This window comes from Triturus cristatus, chromosome 4_2 (genome assembly GCF_964204655.1).
Source record: "Triturus cristatus chromosome 4_2, aTriCri1.1, whole genome shotgun sequence".
In the NCBI taxonomy this organism is placed as follows: domain Eukaryota; kingdom Metazoa; phylum Chordata; class Amphibia; order Caudata; family Salamandridae; genus Triturus; species Triturus cristatus.
Window position 1 is genome coordinate 204431609 of NC_140586.1, and position 21864 is coordinate 204453472.

General features: G+C 49.5%; 1 protein-coding gene across 2 annotated transcripts in view; it reads left to right on the forward strand.

Annotated features, from left to right (window-relative positions):
- The window catches only part of GRIN2B (glutamate ionotropic receptor NMDA type subunit 2B), a 572709-nt gene that overhangs the window by 74644 nt on the left and 476201 nt on the right, over positions 1 to 21864 (forward strand). The window lies entirely within an intron of this gene.

The window sequence follows — 21864 nt, forward strand, 5'->3', positions numbered from 1 at the left end:
ACTGGTATCTATAGGCAAAGTATTAGGGTAGAAAGTAATGCAGAATACAGATGTAAAGATCATCTGTAACTTTACAAACTACTAACCTTGCTTTTTATACACCCAGACCGGCTACGCATGGATCTTCAAATTCAGGCCAGGATAATGTTTTAAGCAGAAGCCTACCTGTTTTCTATTTTATTTTTTCATATTGTTAGAATATTTTAATTGCTTCTTTTGGATGTAATGCATTAGTGAAATCTTTCAATTTGTTGCTGCAACTGATGTGCACTACAAATCATGAAACAAAAACAACTATAGACAACATTATGGCAGCTGTCATCATAGTATATGGGTAGGTATAAGTAAAGCATAGGGGCAGCTACAGGCACAGTATATGAGCATATGTAACGTTTAAAGTTTGAAGATTTATATAGCGCAGCTTATCAGCCGTGAGGGTATCCAGGCGCTGTTCATGGGCAGCTCGATTTGCAGCAGTCCTGGTGGCTCCATTTGCAGCAGTCATGGCGGTTCCATTCGCAACAGTCATGGCGGCTCCATTCGCAACAGTCCTGGCGGCTCCATTCGCAGCAGTCCTGGCGGCTTCATTCGCAGCAGTCATGGCGGCTCCATTCGCAGCAGTCCTGGCGGCTTCATTCGCAGCAGTCATGGTAGCTCCATTCGCAGCAGTCATGACGGCTCATTTCGCAGCAGTCCTGGCAGCTCCATTCGCAGAAGTCCTGGCGGTTCCTTTCACAGCAGTCTTGGTGGCTCCATATGTAGCAGTCCTGGCAGCGCCATTCGCAGCAATCATGGCGGCTCCATTCGCAGCTGTCATGGCGGCTCTATTCGTAGCAGTCCTGGCCGCTCTATTTGCAACAGTCCTGGCGGCTCCATTCGCAGTAGTCCTGGCGGCTCAATGCGCAGCAGCCATGGCGGCTCCATTTACAGCAGTCCTGGCGGCTTCATTTGCAGCAGTCATGGCGGCTCCATTCGCAGCAGTCATGACAGCTCCTTTCACAGCAGTCCTGGCAGCTCCATTCGCAGCAGTCCTGGTGGCTCCATTCGCAGCAGTCCTGCCAGCACCATTCGCAGCAATCATGGAGGCTCCATTCAGAGCAGTCATGGCAGCTCCATTCGCAGCAGCCCTGGCGGCTCCATTCGCAGCAGTCCTAGTGACTCCATGCACAGCAGTCCTGGCGGCTACATTCATAGCAGTCCTGGCGGCTCCATTCCCAGCGGTCCTGGCGGCTTCTTTCGCAGCAGTCATGATGGCTCCTTTTGCAGCAGTCCTGGCGGCTCCATTCGCAGCAGACCTGGCAGCGCCATTCGCAGCAATCATGGTGGCTCCATTCGCACAAGTCATGGCGGCTCCATTCGCACCAGTCATGGCGGCTCAATTCGCACCAGTCATGGCGGCTCTATTCGCAGAAGTCATGACAGCTCCTTTCGCAGCAGTCCTGGCAGCTCCATTCGCAGCAGTCCTGGCAGCTACATGTAGAGTTTATGCCAGGCTTAAGCATAGTGAGAGTCTGTATGTGTACCATTACAGAAGGCATAGAAGGAGTGGTCCGGCTCTATGGGCAGTGTTGGTTCAACTATCAGCACCACTTATGGCCACTATACAAATTGGGTAATAGAGACACTGTATAGGGAAACTGTAAACAGAATAGCAGGGGGGCAATATGGACAATATTTGGTTAACAATAAACAAGGCATAGTGTGTAAATAGATACAATATTTGGGCAGTGCTAAAGTTGAGCTTGTGGTTTCCAGTGGTCAGCACCAGCATGTAATTCTCAACGCCGGTACTAAAGACAGTCCATCTCATGGTGACTCTATCGGTCTAATTTTGAGATGAGCACAACAGTGTTTAATAAGTCTATGTACATTCAAAATGAATAGTACCTACCGCCACACCTTTCTTATTGCTTTTTATGGCTGGAGCAGTCTGAATTGTCACACTCGCAGGAGTGCCATGGTTAGTCCTTGTGCTGGTACTGTAACTGGCAACAGTAGCATATTTTCCTGCATTTATCAATGCTTGTTCCTCATCTGCTTCTATATCAGTTTCCCGCAGCCGAAATACTGTTAACATCCACTTTGGTGGAACTATATTTTCATAAAGTTTTGCCTTTTAGTATTGCAGCATACTTATATAAAAAATGATCACCCAGAGAGATTAAGTGATTTACATAGAATCACAGGATGTTGTGCGCCGCCGCCGAGACTCAAACCGGGATCCCCACCTCTCGAGTCAGCATCTCTGGCTGCTGCGCCACATCCTCTCCACTCTCATGTTATCTGTCAGGGAGCTCTTTCCTTCTCTCAAATGATGATTGATGAAAACAGCTCTTTATTCATTACATAGGCGAAACCGATGCCTTACCAATGCTTATTTACAGAGTAAGCACTGTATTTGGTGCCGCTATGTACATGCCCAGTATATTGACAGCTGAAGGTACAGTGTTATAGCATTTGTAGAATAATAATGCATTATCCTATGGGGTGCAAGTAGTATGGGAGGAGTAGCTGTCACAGATCTGAACATCTCAGGAACACGCCTACCATCCCATCGTCGATAACCTCTGGGAATAGCTTCCCTGGGCGGAAATGCCAACATACCCTCACATACTCTGTAAGATTGAGTTTGAGATCAAGTGGCTAACAGCAATCGCACTCATCTGAAACTGAGAATTTGAGCGGGATGACCAATGATAGCCACCATTTTTTACAAAGGACTAAAATTATTAATTTTATGACATATATTTAACACATATTCAAACATATTTAATAAATATTTCAGAGGGATTGTTAATAAAAAACATCTTAAAATAGTAACTCATTTTTAGGTCTCGTCTGAGACAGCGCTTTAGCGCTGCTCTGGCGAGACTTATAGTAAGCGAGTTTTGGAAGTGCAAACAGTGCTTTTCAGGCCTCCAAATACAGTGCATGTGCCCTGGGCGCGCGCACCATTTGGCAGCCTGAAAAGCACTGCCTGATCACTTGCTTTGATGTCCTCAGTGAGCCGCGGGGCCACTGAGGACATCAAAGTGCACACCATTTGCCACCCCCTTGTTTTTTCCTTTGATCCCTATCTTTCCCTTCCTCAATCTCACCCTCTCCCTGCCTTTTACAACTGCGGCCCGCACCACTGCGCCCGCCCCCACTCCCCCCTCCCACTCCCTCCTCGTCAGCTTCAGTGCGCTCTTGTTCTGTGCCACTCGTTTTTCCTCGTTTTTTTGTGCCTTTCTGCCCTCTGTTCCACTCGTTTTCCCTCTTTTTGTGCCTTTCTGTCCTCTGTTACACTCGTTTTCCCTCTTTTTTTGTTCCTTTCTGCCCTCTGCTCCTCTCGTTTTTGTGCCCTTCTGCCCTCTGTTCCACTCGTTTTTGTGCCCTTCTGCCCTCTGTTCCACTCGTTTTTGTGCCCTTCTGCCCTGTTCCACTCGTTTTTTGTGTGCCTTTCTGCCCTCTGCTCCTCTCGTCTTTTGTGCCCTTCTGCGCCACTCTTTTTTGTGCCTTTCTGCCCTCTGTGCCACTCGTTTTCCACTCTTTTTTTGTGCCTTTCTGTCCTCTGTTCCACTCGTTTCCCTCTTTTTTTTTTGTGCCTTTCTGCCCTCTGTTCCACTCGTTTTTTTGTGCCCTTCTGCCCTCTGTGCCACTCGTTTTTCGTGCCTTTCTGCCCTCTGTTCCTTTCGTTTTTCTGTACCGGCTTGTGTGGAAACGCATATAATTGGGTGAGTATCTGTGCTTTTATCTGTGTATGCTTATTTTGCTTGCATACCACTTGGTGAATATCTGAGAGTGTGGGTTTGTGTGCCTTTTTGAGCTAACCAGGGACATTTCCACCTTAAAGATCAGGGAAAATATTTTAATCAAGAAATATTTCCATGGTTTGTCAAATGTCCTGGGCATACGCTGGTATTCAGTGAATATAAAAATGTGTGTGCATTGCAATGTTTGTGCAATTATATGCATTTAACAACAAATACATAGACAAAAAGAATGCTCTACAAATAGCAGAACTGTTGCTGCGTAATTGTGCACCGTTTCACACCAAGAACATATCAAATTAACTGCTTGTCTCCAAGCCACGCCCTTAGCTTCGCCCCTTCTGTTACATTTAGTTAGTGCCTGCATTTATTTTTTTTTCCATTTAAAGCACTGATGCTTCCAAGTACATAATTCTCCATTAGTCTGTACACGTTTGCCTAGATCTCTGAATAATAATAGGTTCAATAACTCGAAAGAGAAAAACATACAAGAACAGTATTTCTTACGAAACGTCCCTAAACCTATAAAAATTAGCAGAAAAGAAGTTGGTCATTTAAAGAAGCAGCGAGTGCTTTCCTAAGAAGAGCTCTTCAGGAACCAGCCAGCGCCACGTTGACTGCAAGGTGACATGTTTACGTAGGACCACGTTCCCAGAACAGATGGCTGGCTTGTCTTTACCCACGCAGAGGAAAGGAAATTAGGGCTGCACACAGAACAAGCATTTGCAATGCAATAGGTCTCGCATTTGCAAAAGTTTAAGCTATTGGCATTGTTCATGACAATGCCTTTTTTAATCTATTTTATAAAACAAACACATAATGGCATTTATTTATCATTTACAAAGCCAATAGCTAGTGTTGCATTATTATTAGCAATGCCAGCTGCTCACACTTTTATAATGCGAGACCTATTGCATTGCAAATGCTTGTTTACAAAGGGTTCTGTACCATATATGGTGGCCATTTTGTAACAGAGTAATGAATTGGTGGAACTTTTACCTAACTTGGTGGTTTCTGAACTTGAACTTTATTGATAAACCAAAATATTGTCATAGAACATAAATACTTAACGTGTCACTAAGTGCGCATAAAGCTAGTGAACACACACAGTGCAGTAACAACAGTTCTGCAAGTCTGATGACAACACTAGTCCAAGATGGCAGCGTGTCTTGACACATACCCGATCTTCTCTCGATCTTGGCAGATTTCCAACCTGATCAGCAAGAGAGTAAAACCAGTCAGAAGGAAAGTGGATTATCAGAAGGCTGATAGGAAGAGGCTGGGATCAGGAAAAGCAGCGTGTCAGCTATTTGTCGGAGATTGATCGTAGTGATGAAACTTACTGTTTCACCTACAAAGCAGTGCCTCGCAATTCAGACCAGCCAGGATTGCCCCTTCATTCACATTCTGCAGGACCATTCGCCAGCATCCAACCACCTCCTCAAACCTGTGTCCACGCCCGGCTGTGTTAAGGGCCCCCTAACTCTACGCTATGGCTACCACCTTTCTCAGAGAAAAGTACCAGACATTTGTTCACACTCTAAGGTTCTACAAAGGCCTGGACCCGATACTTACATAGAACTTTGTATTAAACGTCTCTTTTCATTCTTTACATGTCCTTTCAGCAGGGCCTTAAATGGGAAGCAAAAAGTGTTGGGGGGGGTGTCTCTAAAAGGGGCGGTGCCTGTGTAATTAAGAGTGTAACTTAAACATGTAAACTGAATGTTTGTGGTCCCTATAGGTCACTTCCAGACTGGTATTTTGGTGTAAGATTAAATAAAATGTGAAATTTATATAGGAAGTAAATCACTGACATGGATTACTTGGACGTTTTTTACATTAATTGTTCAGAAATCGATTAGCGTTATTTGCCGGTAACGTTAAGGACATGATTATAGGGCCGATGACGACCCGTTTCAATGTATCTTTTTAATTACTAATGGATCGGAGACCCGAAGAGACCATGTCCATTTAAAGCTCGGCCTTTCAGTCTTTTTTTATTTTTTATTATCCATCAGGGTTTATTGAGAAAGCTGTAGAACACATTTTAAGCTGTTTTTTCCCCTTATAGTTACTCTTTTAAGTATGTAGTGATAAGAAGAAAAAATAACGTATTTAGGTGGCCTGGACATTAAAATACTGGTCATGCTGGTAAAAAAAAAAAAAGGCAGTTGGAAACCCTACTCTACACATCTCAGCTTCTTGCCCAAAGAATGACTTAAAAGTCCTCAAATGCATCAACACCGGGTGGCATCAACAACTGGGTTGATCCCAGCAGGTAACAGTGAAAAAAAACTTGTTGACCTGATATCGAACTTAAAAATCAACTTAAATAATTGACAATGTCAACCATTTACCGATCATGTGCTAGATCTTTCTGTAAAAAGGTTGCTGACCCTCTTCACAGGTCTAAAAAACACTGTCCCTAGGACTGATCACGTCGTCTACCTTTAACCCCAGAGTAATTGAAAAACCTAAAGCGCATCCTTGTGTATGCCTCACAATAAAGATCTTTCTCCTGTTTTACCAAGTTAAACCCCAAACTGCCCACCAGTCCAGATAGCCACACCCTAGCCTAAACACTTCTCAACGTAGCCCCCATCATGATGGAACATACATGCAGGAGCAAGAAAATCAGGAAACACTGATGGTGTGGCATAGCCCTAAAAAGCAAAGAGGACCTTAGATGAACCGAAAGAGTCCAAAAGGAGAGAACACCATGGGGGCGTTTAAGATACATAGCTTTTCTTGTTGAGCTTGTTAAGGAAGGTGGTAGTATTCCCAAGGCAGGGATTGACTTATAGATAGGACAGAAATCCAACCATCAACGTCAGCAGCATGACTATGACTGGCGATTCTCCCTCACCAAGCCTTGGAGGTTCGGCTAAGCAGGATGGATGTCCTGAGGTTCTCCAAATCCATGGAGGCCACTGTATACCAGCTCTAAGATAGCAACCTGCCACTTGCACCACAGAAAAAACTTGGCCCTCATTAAGAGTGGTCTGTTAAAATCCCTGTTAGTACCCCTCCTTGGAATTACCACTGCTGGGTGTCCTGGAAATTCTAGGGGTAGGGAAATAACGGACATTATTAGATTTTGGAGGATAACATTCAAAAAACGATGTTTCTGTGTGAATTCAAACTTGTTTTTCCCAGAAGTATCACCTGAAGACTGCAGCCAAAATTTCTATGGGAAATATAAAGAATTCGTAATGTCCATGGGCCTGGTAACTTCTGGCCCCAGCCTGCTCTACCTCTGGCCACTGTATATATAAATTAGGATTGTTGCTCCACCTCAAAGCCTGGCGGCAGAACATGGGCTGGAGCTGTGTCCCGGCAGTACCTCAAGTAGAAGCTATTAACAAGTTTCTAAATGATAAAAGACTATAAGTTGTAATATCGAGTTCATAAACACTTAGGGCCTCTTTTACAAAGAAATTGGCGTAGAACAGCACCACAAGACCACAAGTCTCTTTGCTGCGCTTCACTGTGCAAATTTGAAAGGGCAGGAAAGCACCATATTTTTCAGATATGGTGCATTCCTATCCATTCAGCCAGTGCACAATTTGGTGCCTAGTGCCAACGCAGGCACCTTTGCACCATGGTGGCAGGGTAGCTGTATTTTTTGCAGGATTTTTTTTTGCGTAGTAAGGGGTACCTTCCTGCGAATAAACAATTCCGAGAAGCGTTTTACTTGAGGAAAAAAAGTGAAAACATTTTTCCTCGTTACGCCTGTTCTGGGGGAGGTGTAAGGTTTTGGAGCTTCCCCCAGGTTTACGTGATTTTGTAAATCTGGGGCAGCGTCAAAATCCAAGGTGAATGCGTGGGAACACGCACTACAACACCCATGGAACGCCTCCTTGACGCAGATTACGGTTTCACACTGTCTTCCCTTACTCCTTACCTATAAGGCCATGTAAAGCCAAGCAGGGTGGCTTTGTCTCGCCTCAGATATGATTAAGAGGCCTGCGCCACCGGAGCGTCAATAAAAGTGAATTGTCAATAAGCGCCTGAATTATGAAATGAGAAAGTTAAAAACACCTAAAATTAAATAACACCTAACATGGCCACAAACATTAAGAAGCTGAAACAAAAGTTTTAAAAAGAGGACCTACGCTCTAAAAATATTTTCACCAAGACCAATATTAACCCCTTGCCTGCTCATGACGGAACCACTCCGTCATGAGCCACGGGCGGCGTGTGCTCATGACGGAGTGGTTCCGTCATGCTGCGGCTGTTGGCGGCCGCTCCGCCCACGCGGCACTGATTCCCCGCCTGTGCGGGCGAACAATGCAAGTGGGCGGAGTCGTGACGGAACCACTCCGTCATGAGCACAGCTCGCCCGTGACTCATGACGGCGTGGTTTCGTCACGAGCATGGCGGCGCCGCGCTGACCCCGAACCCCCCCAGCGCCGCGGCGTAATTCGTGCTGCGGCGAAGGGGTTAATGAATGCTTTTTATCACCATGTGCTATCTAAGAAGTATTACTTTTGTGTTTACAATTTGGGTTGCGGAGAATTGTCTTTATTTATTTATCTTCAGGTAGTATTCCACCATTAATTTCGGCACCTTCAGTGAACCAGTTTTAATTTGCATAACTTCTTCTGCCTAAAGTACTCAGTGATAGTGGTTAACAAATTCTACCTCAAAAAATATAATCTGCAATTGGGTGAACCTATTACCCCATTTTCACAGTTAACCATCTACTTTTAGTACCAGGCCCACCTCCCAGCAGTACAATTGGTCAAAGGTGACACATCTTATTTTTAACAGTGGCAATTTTTAAATTACTCAACTTCCCTTTTCTTCTCATTGATAACATTTTAAATAAAGTGTGCACATAAAAAGTCCTCATATTAAAAAATATTGACAATGTTAATTGCGTGTGTATGCTTCTTCCATTTAAAAGCTACTTGTTTTCATTGCTCTTATTAAACTTGATAAAACCTCAAACCTACAAAAATGAGTTGTCCATGCCAAGAAATCCTTACTAGACCACGGTCAGTAAAGTACAAGATGACCAGAGGAAGATTCAAAGCCATCACCTTCTTGCCAGCCTCACAATGCATCACTACGCTTGTCATCCCACCCCAGCGCTAACTGACAAACTCACCTTCTTCTTAGTGTACAATACTTCCAACACGGTATGAAGTCATCTGGCCAATATAACACACCCCCAGAAAACATCCCCAAAATAAAGAAGTTGTCTTGCAGGCTTAATACTAACCTCAAATCCAGGGCTGGTTTAACCGTTAAACAAAATAAACACGTGCTTAGGGCATCAAAGGAAGGGGGGCACCACTGAAATGCTCCATTGCCGGATTTACCATGGACATTAACGTGCAAAACAGCAAATGGTGCAGGTGAACCTATAACTAAAGTGGAAGTATACAAAAAGAAGCATTATTTTCCATCTTACTGTAAGTTTTCTTTCATTTCGAAAAATAACATTTTATTTTACAGTTTATTATTGTTTATATTTTTTTGCAGAGTTTTATATGGCGCAAACTTGACCCAAATCGGGTATCAGAGTGCTTTACATAGCACTAATTATGTTACATCAGGACACACATTAATTTTTGTTAGGCACGGGGAGATTAAGTGATTTGCCCAGAATCACAGGATGTTCAGCATCATTGCCAAGACTCAAACCCAGCTCCCCAGATTCGAGGTTGACCGCCCTACTGTTAGGCCAACTTAATTAGATATATATGGGGGCACCAAAATCTTTCAAGTGCTTAGGACCTCCAAAGGTCTTAATCCAGCCCTGCACAAATCATTCTGAGATGGAAACCCAAAAAGCTATACAATACCCTTTTTACTTCAAGACCACTTCTTCAACTCTGTGCCCATCACCGACATGACCACCATGCCTATTGAACAGATAGGTCAGTGGTCTGGAGTCTGTAGTCACACACCCAAGGTCTCTGGGATCCCACCTAAACTTGGGATAATGTCCTGTGCACCAGATGACACCCAGGAGATCACGGATGGAGGCCAGGCCTCTGAGCTACTTTGCATGGCCGGACTGGGAACCGAAAGCGGCTCTGGCAAACTGCTCGGCTGGTCCCCGGGCGGCCTTGATGTTTGCTAGGGTCGGGTTCAGCCAATTTTGTTACAGGGGGCCCGATATTGCCGGCCCTCGGTAACAAAATCGGCCCCCCGGAGGCCTAAAACCCACCCCCAACTGGTTGCCCACCTGGGAAACGCCCGGTGCCCGCTACGGCCTGTCCGGCCCTGCTACTTTGGGCCCTCCACCACCGCTTGCACACCTGAGGCCAGTGTTCTCACCAAAGGTCAGCAGTTTGTCCTGCTTCTACCTAGGAGTGTCCAAATGGGGACCCACCTCTTCAGACAGGATAGTCAAATAGAAGTGACCCGCATCCCACATCCTTTTGACATTTACCTATATCAATCCTAGTCATTATCTGTCCTACTCACACTAAGCTTCTTCCCACATGCCCACCGCACCAGGTAGATATAGTAAAAATCTGGCCACCACCACCCACCCTTGGCAAAGAACGGCATTGTAGGGGCTCAGACTTTGCTCAAAGAATCCCCGGATGGGGCTCTTGGAGCCACGTACATGGAAGAGGCACAGAGAACACCATCTATCAGTGCCAAGGTCTCCAGTCTATCAGTGCCAAGGTCTTCTTAAACAGTGACCACGTCACACAGCCTTTGCTCCTACCATCGAGCCAAAACCTGCATATGTACTCCTGTCTACCACTATTCCAACCCCCCCACCCCTCTCCCCTCCTTCAACTCACACAAGCTCACAGGCCCGCCAGTTCCCAACCCCCAAAAAATGCCAATCGCCACATTGTGGCCTGAGCACACTTCTAACATTTTTTCACATGCAGAACTCACAAAGCTTGCCCTGGGTGCAAACCTTGCACAACAATAATTTAAACAGGAGAGGATGTGGCCTAACGGTTAGAGTGGTTGACCTCGAAGTTGTGGATCTGGGTTCAAGTCTCGGCAGGGACGCTCAACATCCTGTGGTTCCGGGCAAATTACTTAAATCTCCCTGTGCCTAACAAAATGAATGTGTCCGTCTGCAACGCAACTGGTGCTCATGTGAAGCGCCCTGGTACCTTCGGGTCGAGTTTGCGCTATATAAAACTCCCTAACAAAAAACATTGTATCAAAGGGGGGGCAACGCGACAGGCTTCGTGCTGTGGCTTTGGTACAGTTCAATTAAGAGTGAAGCCTATGAACTGGTGCAAGGTTTTCAAAGTCATACAGAGAAAAAGGTGAGCACCAAACTCTACAGAGTTGCGGACACAGAGTTCAGTCCTGGGCTTTTGTTTATCAGCCCAATGCATTTTGGGCATTGTAGTCTTAATTTGCATCTATTTTACCAATTAGACTGACACACCTGATAACAATTATTTGTTGGCGAAAAGTTCTGGAAAGGGGAAAAATGTCTGTGATGACCGGGAGCGAGATGGTCAGGTCACCATAACAGGAACAGATGTGGCAACCAGGTGGGTCTTTATTTTTAACCAGATTTTAGCTTTCACCCAACGAGTCATCATATAAATGGTTGGGAGTCGTGCCAAGCAAAATTGGAGATGGCATCGGGATGTTGAACATTGTAAGGCTCTCGTGTCATCTGACGTCTTTCTTGATACTCCCAATGTGCCATCTATCTACACAGAAGGGAAACGTGAATTGGTAGAGATTATTGAGGTGCGGATCCGGCAGAAAGACAGACTCTTTTTACGTGAACCACATGAAAAACGAAAAGACAACTCCTCCCAAAAGCCCGAAACTTCACCCCCCCCCCCCCCCCCCTTTTAGGGGAGTTGTTCGTTTAGCTGCCAGTTTCACGACTGGTGGGCAGGATTAACTCGGTTCCCGGTGCCAAGGGAGTCGAAGGCTGGCACGTGCCTGGGCATGGCCCTGCCTTTCTCCTTCTGCTTCCCCACATTCTTGAGCGATGCCCCCATTCCGCTGTCTGTGCGACGCTGCCAGGCAGCCGAGCCGCCAAAGCCATATCAAATATTTAGCGCCTCGACGGCGGTGGCTGGCCGCTGGGGCCCACAGCCTGCTCTCCCCCAACTGTTTCTGTCATGCATGCCAGGTCCTGGAAGCGTGGCGGGGCTCAGCTATGACACCCATTTTCACGTTTCTCTGCCCCGTTTCCTGGCTGCCAGCCCGGCTTGATTAGTATTCGGCAGCGCGCAGGGGGCGGGGTCATGCCCGCCCGGAAGCTGGGCCCGCGCGCGTGAGCGGTGGGGGAGGGGGCTCTTCATCACAATAAGTGGTAGTCCTCCGGCTCCAGGACTCAGAGAAGAGCCTCTTCACCAGATCGTCACAGTGAGAGGTGGTTCTCCGACCCCGGAGGCGAGGATGAGAGGTCCGCAGCCGGGGGCATCGCGCTAGCAGCACTTGTATTTATTTAATCGGCCACAGGCGCGCACTGTCTTCCCTTTTTAGGTTTCGCCTGAAGAGAAATTTATTGTTTTTAATACAAACTTAAAAAAGACTTACATCCCGCTTCCTCGCTTCTTATTAGTTCTTGTAGGTGCCACTTAGAAATGGCATTTAACATAACATATCCTAACTTTTACTCGATTTCTATTGGCTGGAGCATATTTTCCTGCATTTACCAATGATTGTTCCTAGTCTGCTTCTCTCATCAGTTTCCCGCCGCTGAAATACTGTTAACATCCGCTTTGGTGGAATTATATTTTCCTGAAGTTTTTCCTTTTACTATTGCAGCACATTTACGTAACAATTTATCACCCAACGAGATTAAGTGATTTGCATGGAATCACAGGATGTTGTGTTGTGCAGGCGCCGTCGAGATCCAAATCGGGATCCCCAGCGCTCAAGTCAGCAGCTCTGGATGTTGCGCCACATCCTCTCCACTCCTGTGTTATCTTTTAGGGAGCTCTTTCCTTCTCCCAGATGATGATTGATGAACCCAGTTTTTTTATTTATTACATAGGCGAAACCGATACATTTCCAATCCTTGTTCATCTTTCCAACACACCCATCTCAGCATCTTTGTCTTTCTAGCCCCTGTGTGCCCGTGTCCACAGTGTTTTCCCTTTCCTGGCGCCCCTATCTTGAGGGGCATTTGAATCCCGCAGTTTTCTGCATAATTATGGATTTGCCACATAGTCCATCCTCCGCTGCATAGTTTGCAGATTTAAAAAAAAAAAGTGGCTAGCTCAAAAAGGACAAAAATGCAGTGGAAGGTCATTCACAAAGGTTGACTGATCACTTTTCAGTTCCTTATTGCTTCATTTGAGTGTTAAACTGGCACTGAGGAGAAACCTCTACCCAGACTGTTAATGTGTAAAAATTACAACATAATGAAGCAATATTGTCATTAAAAGTGCTGCATTATACCACGTAACTTGTCTTTTCTTGCTGCATACTTTAGTTAATCCTGCTGCACAGTTTTTTAAAGTCATGGAAAGTTCCAGGGTCTTTCTTTTCTGTGTCCCAGTTGGTCTTCCTCGTCCCATCATTAACGTCTCCCCGTCTCCATGTCAGTCTTCCCTGCCCCAGGGTGACTATCTTCACTGGGCTAGCACCTTTTTTCTCAAGCCTTCACTGTCGCTGCAGATTGTGGTCCCTATTGCTATGTCCCCGGCTTCACTGTCCCAACATCACTGTCTTCCTTATCACGGAGCAACTGTCTTCCCTTTCATAGGCTGTTGGTCTCACCTGTTCTAGCGTCATGTTTTTTTTCTATCCAAGAGCCACTGTCATTTTTTGTTTGAAAGCCACTGCCTTTCATGTCCCTTAACCACTGTCTTCCTTGACCTAAGCAATAGTCTTCTGTGTCTCAGCGTTTTTTCTATTCCCCGCTCTAGTGTTTGTCTTCCCTATCACATAGCCTCTCTCTTCCACATGCTATGTAGGCTTGGGCGGTCAACTCCTCTTTTTGCGGAGTATGTAGTTTTTCGCACTCCGCGGAGTTCCAAAAAGGAGCAGTTTTTTTTCCTCACTCGCTTTTGCCAACGTTAAGTTGGAGAGCGCGAGCGAGGAAAATCCAGCGCTAGACCACCTCCCAGCTTTTTGTCACTTCGCGGAGTTCCGCATAGGAGAACTCTGCAAACTCAGTCCAGGCCTAATCCTAGGTCCGTCTCTTTCCAGTCCCAGTGTACCTATCTTTTGTGTTCCAGTCTAATCTTCTTTCCCTGACGCAGCATCAATGTCTCCGTCATCCAACATCACTGTATTCAGTGTCCAACTATTCCTATATTTCTTGTCACAACATCACTTTCTGTCGTCACTGTCTTTCCTATTGCAGTGTCGGAACACCGCAGAGAGGTGGCGCTACAGCCCGCATCCGTGGCTGTAGTGCCACCTCTCTGAACCTCTCAGAGCCAGTGCAGAAGCTCTTCCTCCATGTCAGTGGGTGCACAGAGGCCTCGGCGTCGCGCTACCGACTAGGTCCCACCACTGGAAGCGAGCAGGCAGCGGCGGCATGGCGTCCTACCGCATACTGCCAGTTATATATATATTTTTTTCCTGAATCTTATTTCCTTTCTAGCGCCAGGACACTCCTCGGAGTGGCCGTGCGCTTTAGAAATCCCTTCAGTCATTCATTTATTCCTTATCTTTCCTGTCCCAGCATCAATTTCTCCCCTATCACGGCGCCACTGTTGTCCCTGCCTTCACTGTCTCACAACCCTTTGTTACAAGTCCAAGCGTAACTACCTACCCTGTCTCAGCCTTCCACAGGCTCAAGCCAGTTCTTATTGGCAGAGTGAGTATCGCCTCACTTACCGCCCCACAATGTCACCTTTTTAGAAATGTTTAGCTCCGTTAATTAAACTGGAGGGTACCAGCAGAGGCCTTTTAAGGCATGGGCAAAGCGGGCAATTGCCCAAGGCCCGTACCTTCCAAGGGGCACTGGGAAAGTAAATTTCCCCTGTATCTCACATCACTCTATTCATTCAACTCGGCCTTTAATGTATTATTCAATATTATTCGGCATCGTGGGTCTTGAATTAGCAGAAAATATCAAATAAAACATAAAGCTATTCCAGACAGGTGCCCCTAAAGTATGGCATGCCCATGGCCCCAAAATTCTTACGATGATTTTTGCTAATATTAAATATTACCTGTGTTGCTTCCTCATACACTCTCAATCAAAATGTACAAACATAGGCATGCCTCAAACCACTTGTGAAAGGAATTTAGTTGAGGAAGTTCTAGGGATTTTGTGAGTCAAAATTTCTATTCCGGAGAATTGCTGCTCATATATCGAATTAAGGGTGTAAAAGCCTTCAGTACTCAAAGCAATAATCCCCCACCCAGTGGCGTAACTAGGTACTTTGCTGCCCGTGGTGGTCCGTGCCTTTGCCGCGACGCCGTCTGGAAGAGCGGACGGGGGTGCAGGCCCCTGTAGGAAACTCATGTAAGAGCGGACCGCCCCCCTCCCCCTTGATACGCCACTGCCCTCACCACACAAACATTTGGGGTTTGTGATGTTTCTAGCTTTCCCTGAGTTTGTTTTCACTAATTGATAAACACGTTGGGCCGAGAGGGGTGCAGCACAGACCACAGACTAGCTTGTTGGTGTGGAAAAGGCCGCTTTATTGAAAACAGGTGCACTTCACATCAATATTCCTTGGCCTGCGCCGTACAAAACTAAGCCTCGCTAATTATTATCCTCCTACCTTTCCTCCCTCCCCGCCCCTAAAAATATTCCCCCCTCCAAAACATTTATAAACCCCCCAACTTGCAACTTATAAACCTGTCTTCACCTAACTAAGTACACTCCCTATGCTCTTTCTCCTTCCTACATGCTCCCAGAGTGACCTTCCCAACCAATAAACAGTAACTGCAAACCGCTGTACCCACCATTACCCAGGAAAAAACCGTCCCCCAAAAACATTCTGCGCCACACCAGCACCTGCTCCCAGCGACAACCAATTTACATATCCCCCCCAGTGCACCTGTTCTCAGCAAAACCACCCCCGGGAAGAAAACCTCAGAAAAACACGCCTAACCCAAATGACCCTCCGACAAGTCCATAACCGAAAGAAAAAAAACCTTTCCTAGGGAAGGAGGGTGGGCAAATTCGCCCGCTATGCCTCCCAGGCCGGTTGTCGTGTCACCACCACTAAAATGGTGGCCGATGACACGACATGGCCGGTTATATGGCCTCCAGCCCAGAGGTAGCCCAACCACCAGCCCAAAAATAGCCCGGGCAGCCCAACAAGCCCAGCTGGGCTCCGGCTGCCCCCCCCGGCCCAAAACCCCCGGGAGGTGCAGGCCTCCCGATGGTCGGCCGCCCCCCCCCCCCAAGCCCTATTGGGCCGAGAGGGGTGCAGCATAGACCACAGACTAGCTTGTTGGTGTGGAAAAGGCTGCTTTATTGAAAACAGGTGCACTTCACATCAATATTCCTTGGCCTGCGCCGTACAAAACTAAGGCTCGCTAAATATTATCCTCCTACCTTTCCTCCTTCCCCCTCCCCTAAAAATGTTCCCCCCTCCAAAACATTTATAAACCCCCAAACTTGCAACTTTTAAGCCTGTCTTCACCTAACTAAGTACACTCCCTATGCTCTTTCCCCTTCCTACATGCTCCCAGAGTGACCTTCCCAACCAATAAACAGTAACTGCAAACCGCTGTACCCACCATTACCCAGGAAAAAACCGCCACTCAGAAAAGTCTGGGCATAGGCTTTTCTGACACCCCCTTAGGACTCCGGACGTTTCGGGTATCTGCATATGCCTAACGCCCTGTCCAAAACCTCCTTCACCTGCACTATGTATAATTACATACCATAGCGGGACAGATGGACCACGTCTTTCCTAAAGAAGTAAACCGCCGCATAACGCAGCTCTGGGTGCTCCATCCTACCAAAACCCTCCTTGCTGCAAAAAGTTGTCATACCTCTGTTAATTTTCCTTCGTGCCCTATCTATGGCCGCTGGTCGCTCCGCCCCCCTCCAATACCTCCTGGGAATAAACTCAGACCATACTATATGGCAACCCGCCCACTGCTGCCGAATTTCCAAAAGGTCCCTCTTCATTTGCTTCAGCAAAGCTAAACCCTTACAGGTCACCAGGTCGTTCTCCCCCAAGTGGATAACCAAAACATCCGGGCAAATCCCGCCCCTAATCGACCTGTCTAATGCCGGCAACAACTCATGCCATCTCATGCACCCTTTTCCCTGCCAATGACACTGAAACAAACTAGGATCCAACTCCAAATTCAAACTGTGATTCTTGTCCCATTCGTAACGCTCCGCTCTTTTCACAAATGAATGCCCGATGATGAGAATGGACAAAGCCTCCGATGCCGGCCCCGCTACCGCACCTGAAAAGACACATATGTGAGAACGAGGAAGGAACATCAAGCCTGTCCCCCCCCCCGGCACCCGCATCCTGATGTATGTCCTATAACAGTCTGATTTCCATCGCCCCAGGCGCATCAGCTCTTCACTCCCCCACCCCTGTTTCGCTGCGTCCGTTGCCGCACCTGTGCGGAACAAATGGGTCCCAAACTGCCTGGGGTCCTCGCCGAGCCCTTGCAGGGCGCGCCTCAAGACCCAGATGAGTTGAGCTGCCGTCACCTTGCCCCCCTCCTCCCTGCCAAAAACCTCCCCGGACAGCTGACCCCCCCCCGGCTGCCAAACTCCTACCCCAGGCCGCAGGGCATACCTCCCGTTCCCCTACCGGCCCCATCATCACCCACATCCCTGCTCCCCTTTGGTCTGTCTTTGAGCGCTCCAGGCGAACTGCCACCTCTCTGGACCGCAGATCCACCTCCTCCAACTGAAGCCCTCGCACCCCCCGTGCATCCAAAAGCTCAGAAACCCGAAAAGCCCCGAAATACATCCACGACATCAACGTGGAAAAGAGCACCATTTCCTCCCGGTTGCGGCATACCTGAGGGAGGAGCCGTTTACAGCGGATGAGCAAGCCCAAAGTGATGGGCCTCCGCAGCCGGGATCCGCCACCCCTTTCCCGTGCCCAGCCTTCCATTAAACGCAAGCCCAGCTCGCCAGCGGACAGTGCGTACCCCCACCACAATTTTCCCATGAAGGCTATGGCCGACAGCTGGCCTGCCATCGTCACTTTGGACAGGCCCCTGTCCATCATTGCCAGAAGGAATTGTACCACCTGTTCACCCCTTCCCCAGCGGCTGGCATGCCGTGTCGCACTACTCGCCAAGAACTCCCGCCACGCCTGCTCGTACGCCCTCCAGGTTGATGCGGCCACCGACGATCTTACCAGTTGCACAACCCTTTCTCTCCTACCGACCACATCCCTGCTGGCACCGGTGTCTTGTATTCGTCCGCCTCCGTGGCTAGACCATGGAACCTCTGCCACTGTGAACGAGACAAAGCGTCCGCAATGTCATTGTCCACCCCCGGAACGTGTCTAGCTTGAAACAGGATATCATGCTCCAAACAGCGCAGCACAAACACCCGCAACAACTTGAGAACCTGTGTGTCCCTGGCTAATTGCCTGTTCACGACCTGCACCACCGACAAATTGTCCACCTTGAAAATCACCCTCTTGTGGGCCAATGCCCGCGCCCACACCGCCACCACCAACGGGAAAAGTTCCAGAAACGCTATGCTCCTCCCCCCGTTCTTCCAGTGTGACGGCCATTCCTCGGCGCACCACTTCCCTTGCCAGTACAGCCCAAAACCTCCAGCCCCCGCTGCATCCGAAGAGATGGTAACGTCCCAGTCCCAGTCTTCCGCGGGGGCCATTGGAATACCATTAAAGTGTTCCAAAAATGTTCTCCACATGCGCAACTCCGCCTTCGTGCCGGCCGATAAGCGCATATGGTGATGCAGCAGAGACAACCCCGACAATGACATGCCGAGCCGCCTGCAGAAAGTCCGCACTGCCCGCACCACCCTGCACGCGAAATTCAAATGCCCCAGTAGGACCTGTATCTCACGTAGCGTCACCTTCCTTTTCGCCAGCAATGCGTCGATCAACAGCAGCATACGCCCTTTTTTGTCTGCAGGCAAACGGGCTTCCATGGCCACCAAATCTAATTCGATACCCAGAAATGACAGCACGGTGCTGGTTCCCTGCATTTTCTCTGGCGCCAGGGGCACACCTAGGTAGCCCATGAGCTCTGTAAAACTGTCCAGCTGCTGCTGGCAGTCCGCTGAACCGGGCAGTCCCACCAAGAAAAAGTCATCCAGGTAGTGCGACACCGTCTCTTTGCCTGTATGCCACGAAAAAACCCACTGCAGGAAGGTACTGAAACGCTCAAACAGGGCACAGGGTATGGAACACCCCATGGGCAATGTTTTATCCACGAAAATGTACCCATCAAACTGTATCCCCAACAAGGGATAATCCTCCGGGTGTACCGGGAGCAACTGAAATGCTTCCCATGAGGGCCCCCGTCCCCACCGTCGCGACCAGCCGCCGCGCCACATCCACGGAAGAGTAAGTCACGGAGGAAATCTTGGTTGCAATAAAATCATTCACTGATGCTCCCTCCGGCCAAGACAAATGCTGTATCAGTCAGTATTGGCCAGGCTCCTTCTTCGGAACCACTTCAACGGGAGAGATGATCAGGTCCCGCATAGGTATGCCCAGAAAGGGGCCCGCCATACGCCCTTCCCGTACTTCCTTGTCCAGCTTTTCCCGCACCACTGTGCCATGGGTCTTGGCGGATTTCGAATTCGCAGCCCACCTGGCAGCCCGCGGACCCCCGTACCCCAGGCCGAAACCCTCCCGAAAACCCCGCTGCAGCAGTCCTGCGTCCTCCGTCCGAGGGTAAACTGCCAACATTGTGTCGAGCCGATCCAGCCTAATTGGAGTAAGAGCCTTTGCTCAAATGTCCCTGTTCCCCCCTGCCCTCTCTACCCCCTGGCTGCTGTCCCGCCTGTGCGGACTGCTGTCCGTGCCCGCCGCTTCCACCCCCCCCCTAGCATTGCACCACAGGATGGTGCCCTGCGCATTTGGAGCATTCGTGCCGGAACTTGCAATATTGGCGGGCGCAGGTATCATTGTTAAAATCCCAGCACGCGCCCACTGACCCCCCTGCCATGGCTCCTGCCTGCCCCACCCCCCCCACGGGTGGGGCGGTTCAGAAAGGGGCGTGGTGCTGGCGGAAGGCCTCTCGCCGTGTAAATCGTTTTCCCGAATTTGGCCCACCCCCATGGTCTGCTAGTAGAGGTCCGCGTCAATCTCCCCCCACTTCGCCTCCGGATCCCAGGCCAGCCGCGCCCTGAACTCCTCATCGTAATGGGACCAGGCGTATCCCCCGTATGTCACCTGCGCCCGCCTGATCACGTCCATGTACTTGAACAATGCGACAGACCTGTCCGGATGTTTTTCGCAGTACACAGTAGCGAAAATCAAAAACCCCGCCGACCAATTCTCGATATTCATCGGCACCCTCGGCCAGCTCCAGTTCCTCCTCCTTGGAGCCCTCCTTCGCTGTCAGCTCCCTATGAAGGAGCTTTAGAATATCCACGTACTCGCCCTTCCAGATCTTCTCTTTGGTCGCCAGCGTCAAATGGGCCCCCAATGGTTTCGTGATGCCCATATAAGGCAACTTCTTTACGGGGATGTCATGGCTCTCTTTACCTTGTTTGGGCGTTCCCCCTTCCTCCTTCCCACCCCCCCTGACCCTCCGCCGCCCCCGCGGACACTGCCACACCCGATGCCGCCCGACTCGTGTCGTCCATACTCCCCGGCTCCGGCCCCACCCCGTGTCCTTCACGTATGCCCCTTTGCGCAGCCGCACTCCCCCCTCCTCCCACAACCCCCTTGCATCAGTGCCCACCGAGACCCTGGCCTGCGGGACACCACCTGCCTTCGCCCCTGTGTGCGCCTCACCTGGCGTCAAGGTCGGCATCCGCACCGGATCCTGCCGCCTAACCAGGCGTGTAGGTGGGGCCATCACGCTGTCCGCTTTTTCCAATCGAACCACACCGCTCTGGAAAACACTGAGTACATTGTTAGTCGCAGCCCCCCCAGCCTGCCCTTGGTCTACAATTTCCCCCTCTTCCACACTCTCTTCATCATAGTCCAGCAGTAACGGGCCGTCCTCTTCGGACTCCAGCCCTGATATCCCAGCGTGACCCTTATCTAACCATCTTGGCCATGGGTCGCCCTCCGCGGGCTCCAGCCTGCCCGCTCCCTACATGTGCGTAGCAAGTCCCCAAATCTACACTATCTCTCCGCTGCCCTGCGCACTACTCCTCCTTGTCCTGTGCCTTGTAGTCGGACCCGTGACCCCGTCCCCCAGCGGCCGCATCGACCCATCGGGGTGAAGCCACCAGGACCCCGTCTCCTCTCCTCCTGGATGCCGCTACCGACAGGTCCCTCGTGGGATCCCGCCGCCTAACCAGGCGTGTAGGTGGGGCCATCACGCTGTCCGCTTTTTCCAACCGAACCACACCGCTCTGGAAAACACTGAGTACATTGTTAGTCGCAGCCCCCCAGCCTGCCCTTGGTCTACAATTTCCCCCTCTTCCACACTCTCTTCATCATAGTCCAGCAGTAACGGGCCGTCCTCTTCGGACTCCAGCCCTGATATCCCAGCGTGGCCCTTATCTAACCATCTTGGCCATGGGCCGCCCTCCGCGGGCTCCAACCTGCCCGCTCCCTACATGTGCGTAGCAAGTCCCCCAAATCTACACTATCTCTCCGCTGCCCTGCGCACTACTCCTCCTTGTCCTGTGCCTTGTAGTCGGACCCGTGACCCCGTCCCCCAGCGGCCGCATCGACCCATCGGGGTGAAGCCACCGGGACCCCGTCTCCTCTCCTCCTGGATGCCGCTACCAACAGGTCCCTCGTGGGAGTGAGGCCGACCGCATAAGGCAGAGCCGGCCCATCCTCTTGGTGGGTTGGAGCCGCATGAAGATCTCCCGAGCACCTCGTCACACTGTCCTGCCAAAAAAAAGTGGAGTCTGACATGCCGAGGTTAATCCTACACCCCGTACCGCCGCTCCCCGAACCGTTCCCCCGTGTAAAACCCCACCCCCGGCCCGCCCGCGATGCACTGGAGGAATGCCCCCCCGCCCTCTTGCCCGCCGTTAGACCCCCCCTGCCTCCTCCCCTTCCTGGTCACTCTCTATCAATACTGGGGAGGCCCACCCGCTGTCAACCCGCGCGGTGGTGGTCCCCCCGCTGCCCAAGCG